Source organism: Phocoena sinus, chromosome X (genome assembly GCF_008692025.1).
Source record: "Phocoena sinus isolate mPhoSin1 chromosome X, mPhoSin1.pri, whole genome shotgun sequence".
Taxonomy (NCBI): Eukaryota; Metazoa; Chordata; class Mammalia; order Artiodactyla; family Phocoenidae; genus Phocoena; species Phocoena sinus.
Window position 1 is genome coordinate 103633957 of NC_045784.1, and position 10128 is coordinate 103644084.

A 10128-nucleotide genomic window follows, 5' to 3' on the forward strand; every position below is an offset into this window, starting at 1 on the left:
TTTGAAAAATAGTGGGCCTTGCATCCACAAGACCCACAGGGAATAGCAAACTGAGAAAGTGCTCTTAAAGGGCTTTCCTGCTCAGACTCACTGGTCCCAGGGACCAGTGAAGAGGCAGCCAGACTTTTTGTGAAAAAGGCTTATTTGATTATCTTAAAGTGTCAGCCTGAGGGGAAGACATCTAATTAATGCACATCCAGGTGTCTGCTAGGTTATTCTCCGGGAAGGGAGGTTGGCAGATGCCACCTTTGCTCTCTCTGCCTCATTCCAGATTACCCGTATCTCCCAGAAAGGAGCTTGTACCCTCTTCTCATGCCCCAATTTTTGTGGTTGCCACCCAGGAGGCTCCTCTAGACTGCCTAGCTCTGGTGGCCAACAAGGCTTATGCTCACTGGCCCCAAAGGACTGTAACCAGCAGAGAAAGAGTTCTTAAAGGGCTACTTCCCCAGGGCACAGCAAGAGGTGACAGTCCAATGAGCCCAGGCTTTCTGTTGAAAGAGGCCTATTAGATTATAGCTGAGGCCTGAGAGGCAGGCTTCTAATTAAACACACGTCTAGGGATTGACTGTAATCGTGTTTACAGAGACCTAGAAGGGAAGGTGCTATCTTCGTGCTCTTCCTCTGCCAGGTTCCAGAGCACCAGTATTTCACAGAGGGGAACTTTTTCATGTATCTGGTGCACCAGTTTTTGTGGCTGCTGCTAAGAGGATGCCCTTAATCACTTGGCTGTGGAGGCCAGCGGGGCTTGCGGTACCACAGGACTGTAACAATCAGAGTCAGTTCTTAGATGGCTACCACCCTCAGGGCACTGCAGAGACAGAGACTGAAACCCACCCCAAGTCCTTCTGTGAAAAAGGCCTATTTGCTTGTCCTGGAGCTTTGGCCTGAGGGCCAGGCATCTTGTTTGTCACACATCTAAGGGCCTACTGATGTTCTCTCAAGGGACGGAGGCCAGTGGACGTCATCTTTGCACTCTCCCCTTGTCTCACTTCAGCTTGCTGGTATCTCTCAGAAAGGAGCTTGTACACTCATCTGGTCCCCCAATTTTTGTGACTGCTGCCCAGGGGACATCTCTAGATCGCCTGTCTCTCATGACCAATGGGACTTAAGCTTGCAGTCCCACAGTACTGTATATATTTGCAGACTTTAAAAGCCACTCCCTGAGGAGCTGGTGTTCAATCAGCCTGAATCTAGGTGCTGACTGAGATCCTCCCCTTTGGGACACTGACAGGTCTTGGCACACCCTCAACTACTGGGAGCCGTTAAAAATAAAATGTGCTGCTTGGACAATCACAGTGGTTCACTCTCTGTGCTGTGGAGTTCAATGAGCTTTGACATATGCTCAATGTCTTATATCTACCATTAGGGTATTAGTCAGAATAGTTTCACTACCCTAAGAAATCCCTTGTGGTTCATCTAGTCAACCCTCCCCTTTACCTGAACTCCTGGCCACCGTTGATCTCTTTGAGTTGTATATACTTTTGCCTTTTCCAAAATATGATGTGATTGTACTGTATGTAGTCTTTACAGATTGCCTTCTTTCCCTTAACAATATGTATTTAAGGTTTATCCATGTCATTTCATAACTTAATGGGTCATTTTTTGTACTGCTGAATAAGATTCCATTGTAAGGATATATACAGTTTGCTTATCCATCCACCTCTCAAAGGGCATTTTAGTTGCTTCCAGTCTTTGGTGATTACAAATAAGGCTGTTATGTTTTTCAGTTCTATAATTTTATTTGGCTCTTTTTAATAACATCTATTTATTTACTGAGATTTTTTTATTTTGAGAGAATTTGTAATTGCCTGTTAAGCATTTTATGGTGTCTACTTTAAAATACTTGTGACAGAATTTCAATATCTGATTCATCTTAGTGTTAGCATCTTAGCATTAGTTGATTGTTTTTTCTCATTCATGTTGTGCTTTTTCTGGTACTTGATATGGTGGGTGATTTTTGACTGTGTCTTGCATATTCTTGAGCATCACTGGATTTTGGTATATGAGGAGACCCTGGAACCAACCCCCATGGATACCAAGAGAAAACTGTATTACTACCTCAGGTCTAGAGAAAAGTGGGAAGAAAAAATAGAGCAAACCCCCAATGATTATTATTTTTTAATATATTAGAACCACACAATGAAGAAATATATACCAGTAGCTCTTACTTTTCAGCCAGGTACCTCATTCCTCAGAGTAGCAAGTAAGGGGTAAGACAATAGTCCAATAGTATTAATCCAGGGAAGTCTCCTCACATAGAGACTTCTTGAAATCAGTGTTTTTGTCTTATTATTGAGTTGTAAGAGTTTTTGGTATATATTCTGTATACAAAACCTTGATCAGATAAAATTTTTTGCAAATATTTTTTTCTCAGTCTGTTTGCCTCTTTATTCTTGAAAGTCAGAGAAGTTTTTAATTTTGATGTATTCCAATTTGTATAGTCTTTATTTTACAATTTTCACATAGCCCAAGGCCACACAAATAAGAGATAAGCAATCCAATAACACTTGGCATTATTAATTTTTAAAATTGCCAATGTAATAGGCAAAACACTATATCCAGTTCTTAAGAATTGTATTTATTTGATTATTAGAGATGTTGGACCATTTCTAATATTTTTTTTCTTACACTTATTAATTACCAACTTTTTTGGCCATGTCATAGAGGGCAAGTGTCACACATCTCCCAAAATATCCTGTGGTATTTTTGTTAAAAAGAATTCTGCATAGTCTGGATAGACCATGATGTTGACCAATACAGAACTGTTTTTCCTTCAATTCAAGTAACTTGTTAAATAGAGCATGTTATACCTATGTATAGTTTGGGAGACTCAATCCATTTCTAAAAATTAGGACAAAAGACAGGAGATTCATCATTTTTTATTATAACCATAATGTATCCACTACCAGTTATTGCCTGATAGAACATAAGTAGGACTTGGTTATGCTCCTTGTTGTTAATGACCCTAAGTCATTTTGGTATATATTCTTATACAAATCTGTATAAGCATGTATGTGAACACTATAGTTTCTCTTAATATCTTCATGAATGGAAGAACCATAATAAAATTTCCATACCTATTTACAACACATGTATTTTGCTGATATTTCACAATTTGGTGAAAAATTTAAAGTTTATTTTCTCACTCTTCTTTTTATTTAATGTGTATGACTCTGGCCTCAACTTAAACTTTGCATTTGCTCTTATACAAGTACATAGAAGCAGCAGGACAAAGTGGCGACATGGCAGTATAGAGGGTTAGGAGTTAGAAGCCGTGGGTTTAAGTTCCAAGCACTTAACACATTTATGGAACAACTCCCACAGTCCAAATTCTATTTAATTTGAACAGCTGAAGAGATGAAATCTAAATTTGCCATTTGTTAGTTGTTTAAACCTATGGAAGTCACTCCTTTTAGCTTTAATTTCCTCACTACAGGGTCATTAAGATTATGAAACAAGATAAAATTAAGAAAACTACTTGGTACATTATAAGTACAGCATACATGTAAGAGATTGCTATTATTTTGCAGTCACATCCCCTCTTCTCCTGAATAACTGGTGTTTTCCCATGTCTTATTTGGACCATCTGTAATTTAGATCACTTATTTTTGTGCTTAGTCTAAGCAGAGATGATTTCTATGTACATTTTCAGATTTCCATATATAGAGACATCTCAAAACACCTAGGAGTTTTTTGGTATATATTCTGTATACAAAACCTTGATCAGATGAAAATTTCTACAGAAGTTTTTTCTTAATCTCTTTGCCTCTTTATTCTTGAAAGTCTTACAGAGATCAGAAGTTTTTACTTTTGATCTGTTCCAATTTGTATATTCTTTGTTTTACAATCTTCACTTAGCCCAAAGCCACAAGAAATTTTCTCTCATATTTTCTGTTAGAAGTTTTATAATTTTAGCTTTACCTTTAGGTCTATGTTCCATTTGAAATCATTTTTTTGTATAGTGTGAAGTAAAGTGAAGATTATTTTATTTTTATTGTTTGCATATGGATATCCATTTGTTTAAGCACAATTTGTTGGAAAGCCTTTCTTTCCCCATTGAATTACCTCAGCACCATTTTAAAAAAGCAGTTGACCACATATGTATGTATCTATTTTTGAATTCTCAATTCTGTTCTATCGATCTATATGTCTGTTTTTATGCAAATGCCACATTTTTTTTCTTTACTGTAGCTTTATAGTATGCCTTAATCAGGTAGTATAAGCTTTCCAGCTTTTTTCTTCTATTTCAAAATTGTAATGGCTATTCTAGTTCTTTTGTATTTCCATGTAAAGTTTAGAATCAACTTGTCAATTTCTAAAAAAAACTGTGAGAATTTTATGGAGGGTTATATTGGATCTCACATCAATTTGAGAAGAATTGACACTGTAAGATATTCAGTCTTCCATTATAGGCAGAATTATGGTTTCCATGATCTGTGTCCCCTGGTGTCACTTCTGTAAAAATGTTACATTTCATGACAAAAGGAATGTGGAAATGTAATTCAAGTTACTAATCAATTGACCTTGAAATAGGGAGATTATTCTGGATTATCTGGGAGAGCAATGTGTAATCAATCACATGGGCTATTAAAAGCAGAAAGCAGGGGCAGAATTAGAATTATTAGAAATCCAAATGTTAATTTTTCAACCCAATATAAAAAGAACAACATAAGGAAAAGTGTCTATTTGTGTGCTGATTCACATTTAAACGTTTTATCTCTTTACACTGTTTAATTAAAGGACTTGTTTTGAGATGTTGTTGTTGTTGTTGATGCAACATACTGAAAAGGACACATCATTTCTGTGTTTTGGTGTTTTTTTCCCCCAAATCCATAACCTAACTCCAATCATGGGAAAACACCAGACAAACCCAAGTTAAGGATATTCTGTAAAGTAACAGACTAGTGATTTTCAATATTCTCAAATTCATTAAAGACAAGGAAATACTGAGGACCTGTTATGGACTAAAAGAGACAAAAGAGAATACTAAATATAATGTGGAACAAAACATGGTATTCGTGGAAAAATTGATGAAATTCTAATAAGGTCTATGATTTAGTTAGTGATGTAATACAAATGTTACTTTCTTGTTTTTGATAATTGCACCATGATAATATAAGATATTAATATTAGGGGAACCTGGGTGAAGGATATGAGATGTTTTGTACTATTTTTGAAAATCTGAAGTTACTTGAAATGAAAAAATTTTAGAAAATTTATACTAAGGCAATAAAATGGCTAGCACTTAGCAAAGTTCTGAGGGCATGAGCATATGACAGGTAATCTTTGAATGGGGCATGGTCTATCAATATTTGACTACAAGAAAGGGTTCTATCCTTTATGGGCTGAGTGTGAGAAACTTGAATGTGATCACACAGCACAGAAGGATCAAAGCAGTACATAAAAGGAATTTTTATATCTCAATTCCAAGTTTACCAAGTACCTCCCCTACTTGAGTGGTAACAGCTCAGCTGAAGGACGAATCTGTGCCAACAGGTTGATCCATCCTGAAAAGCAAAAATACATTTTCTTAAGCCTTTCTGGGAAGTCAAAGTCTTAACTAAAATAAATAACCTTAACATTATGGATTTTAAGTATCGTAACAGATCAGTCTAAACAAAGTTTGGAGGCAGACAAGTCCTTGGAACTATTCTTAATTTGTTCTATTGTAGGTGGCTGCCTCCCTCTTCTGCTTCATCTATATCAGGAAGTCTGAATTAATCTTTCTGTTCTGACTGCTGTCTTATTAAATATCTGATATTTTTCTTCATACTTTTACCTTTTTCTCTGCAGCATTGTCTTTACATCTTCTGCATAATTAAAGAGATATTCTTGCTTAGTTCAGTTATTAGAAGCCCTAGAAATGTGCCTGTGTGAAGTGAGCTGGCTACAATTTGATACACTGTATTACCATGGGCTTTAGCCCATGGATTATGGGACAACTCATAGTTGTCTTTGCTGGAATTTTATGGTTTGTAATACCTGGAGGGCATAGTGGTAATTTTGTACAACCTTTATTTCTTAAAAATAAGACATCATGGACTCTTGAAATGCACAGTGATTGAGAGAAATGAAAGAAAGGTATGAGAAGAAGAAATAAATAAAAGAAATGTTCTTTTTTAATGCAAAGGAAATACTTCACTGGTGTTATTTTCAGAAGACAAATATTTTCAGGTATGAGCCAGCTTTCAACTAACAGAGACTTACCTACTTTGGGATGTATATATCCCCCTGCTCTCCACACTCCTTCTGAATGCTACAGGGACTTCATTTTTTCTAACAACTGCTAAAATGCACGTTTGACAGTTTCATCACCAGTGGAAAAAGTCTGAAAATGGCATTCATATAGCTCTCTGTAAGATAGCAAGCACTTTGTGGAATACTCCAGAAAACAGTACCAAATACATGGTTAGTTGATTAAATGTAGTGGGAAACCAAAAGCTACATTATATTTTAAATTCTCAGAAAATGCATGAAGTTGTACATGGAGTATCCATGATCTCTTTCTATCCTCTCTCAATCACACACACACACACAATTTTAGTTTGTTATTCTGATATCTAGTTGTTTTATTTGCTAAAAGTCTCATCCTAGTAATGTAAGTGTAACAATGTTAAAAATTAACAGTATGATTTGTGCTTTTGACTAGAGTATATAAACTACACATTTTCTCTGTATAAACAGATAAAATTTTTCAGAAAGTTCAGTAAATGTTTATTATTAAAATCCATGTGCAAATATGAATAGATGAGAACATTTTTGGTAAGTTTTAGGTTTTTGACCAAAAGCCTAAGACAAATATATTTAATGGGAGAGAATTCATATACTTTCCCTTTAAGGTAAGGTACAAGGCAAAAATGCTTGTTACTTCCATCACTGGTTAACACAGGTAATCCTGTCACATTAAAATGGGGAAAATATAAATACCTGGATTGGAAGAAAACAATAACTTTCATTTTATATAGATAATTTGACCATTTACATATAGGAACCCCTATGAAATCAACATACAAATTATTAGAATGAAAGTGTTCATAGAGGAACAAAAATCAAGAGTTATTCCACACTTGGAATAGGTGACTAAGGTATTATTTCTATTAATATTATGAATGAAGTATGTCCTTTTCACTGTATATTCTTGCCAGTGTAATCAGTGTTTCATAAGGAGACAGTAGAGATAATGAGGAGGAAGAAATATATGAAGAGTGATTGTTGGTGATTTAGAATTTTCCAAAACTGTCAAAGGACCTCAATCCACAAACATAAGAAGCACTATAGGGACTTCCCTGGTGGTCCAGTGGTAAAGAATCCGCCTTCTAATGCAGGGGTCGCGGGTTCGATCCCTGGTTGGGGAACTAGATCCCACATGCCGAGGGGCAAGTAAGCCTGCCTGCCACAGCTACTGAGCTCGCGTTCCTCAACAAGAGAGCCCACGTGTTGCAAACTACAGAGCCCACACGCCCTGGAGTCCACACGCCCTGGAGCCTGCACACCACAACTAGAGAAAGAAAACCCATGCACCACAACTAGAGAGAAGCCCGCCTGCTGCAGCGAAGACCTGACACAGCCAAAAAAATAAAGAAAAATAAATAAATAAAATTTAAAAAAGAATCACTATAAAACCCAAGACATATAAATACAAAAAACTTCAAACCAAGGCACATCATAGTAAGACTGCTGAAAATAAAATGCAAGGAGAAAATCTTTAAAGACTCTCAACACAATATCATTAAGAACAACAATATAACTGACAGCTTACTTTTCAACATCAACAAAAACCAACAAGAAGACAGGGAATAATATTTTTAATGTAAAAAGTAAATACAAATTTAAAATTTAATAACTTATCCCTCATGTATTAAGGTGAATTAAATACATTTTTAGAAAACCAAAATGAGAGAATTTATCATTAGTAAGCCTGCCCTAAAATTAAAAACTAGTATTTAGGCTGCTGGAAAATTATTCCATGTTGCAGTTTGGAGATGCAAGGTGTAAAAAGGTAAATATAAATGAATTGTTGTCAGTATAAAACTACAGAACAGTAGCAGCAGCAGCAGCAGCAACAATGATGTTTCCTTATATATATATGAAAATAAAATATAGAAAACACAGAAAGTAATAAGTGAGGTTAAATTAGCCTGATGTCTTTTTAGTATTTGAAGTTTGGTAAAAGTAAGAATATTGGATTTTAAATCAAGACTTCATGTTTTAGTCTTTAGGATAAACATTAATATAGACCTGAAAGAATGTGCAAATAATAAGTTATAAGAGGGGTAAAATGGTATAATAAAACACAATAGAAAAAGGTGAGGTAAAAATAAAATTAGTTAACATAGAGAGGTGGGACAAAGAGCAAGCACATTGTACAATGGTAGATTTTAAGCCAAATATATCAGTCATTCCATTAAATAGCTTAATTTCCTAATTAAAGACAAAATCAGTCTGGATAAAAAGCTAGAGATGCCCTCTAAATAAAATGACATAAATAGATTGAAGAGCAAAATATGAAAAAGGGTTATGATATCAACAAAAAGAAAACTGTTCTAGTTGTACTCGTATGACAAAAATAGAACATAAAAGTAGAAGTATTACTAAAGATAGAGTTATTTCATAAGGATAGAGTCTCAAAATACCAGGAATATATATATATACATTCTAACTTTGTATAAACCTAATGAAATAATCTCAAAATACACTAAGCAAAGACTAACAGAACTAAAGGAATAGATTAATCCATAGTCCTAAGTGGAGATTTTAACATTTATTTCATAGTAAATTTAGAACAAGATAAAAGAAAAGATCATTTAAGTTTGAAGTAGAAGGAAGGAAATGATCAAAGTCAAGAGAGACATAATAAAATATGAAGCAAATATACAATAGAGAATAAATAAAGCCAAATGTTGGCTCATTTACAATATGTTTGATTTTTTTTCACTCTGTCAAGACCAATCAAGAAAAAAAAAAAAAAAGGCAGGACAGAAATACCCAGTACCTGGAATGAAAAATGAGCATCACTTTAGATCCTATGGATTATTATAAAGACATTAGCTGGGTAATTTGAACAACTTTACAAAAATAAATTTTTTAACTAGATGAAAGGAGAAAGTTTCCTTAGAAATACATGTGAATATTCAGATTCGAGTACTGGTTATGTAAGTATTCTCTTTTTATTTGTCACATTGACAGTTTTGTTCTGTGCACTTCTCAGTACGCATATCGTATTTTACAATTAAAAACCTGAGTAAAGAAAAAAAAAGAAATACATGTGAATAAATGAAACAAGAGGACATGGAAAATCTGAATAATTCTCTGTCTATTAATGAGTTTGATGTCATAATTAATTTGAATATCTATGGAAACCTTTCCCAATTAGTGTCTGCTTATGCATAGGATGAAGTGATTTGTGTCCCTCTGAGAACTAGTGGAAATGCCAGCTAAATTTTTTTTCAAGTCTGCTTAAAGGCATCAGAGAACAGGGGATAAGATTCTGTACAAGGCTGAAACATGTAAAGGTAAGCTTAAGATATGCAGTCATTCAATCCTTTTTCCCATAGTAGCATTTGCCAATTTCAAATTAAGGAAGAGGTTAAGAAGTGGGAAGCTGAGAAGAGATCAGAAGACTAAAGCCAGCAGAACTTTTGGGAGTAGTATGCAATGGAGCAACAAAATAGGAGGCTTTAGGGCCACAGATGTCTGGAGTCCTCCCTCTGAAAACATTGGCTATATTCTGAACCTATGGTGGGTAGTAGACTAAAAAGCTAAGTCAAAAATATGTGAAAAACAAAATTTACATAATCTTGCAGTGCTGAAAATTAAAAGATTATAGTTCATGACCCATCAACAAGAGGGACTCCAATGAACAGCACAGCAGATTTACATTGGGAACTTCTGGTGAACTACAACATACCCACAGGATAAACCAGTTGTAAACTGAGCCTTACCAAATCTACAACCCAATATTAACTCCATGAGTCCCTGTCTGCATGAAATTATCACCTCCAACTTTAACTGACTAGCAGAGGAGCTTATGAATACTATTTGGTGTATAATAAAATCATCTGGAACCTCTAGTGGTTTTTTTTTTTTTTTAATTGGCTGTGTTGGGTCTTAGTTGCGGCATGCAGAATC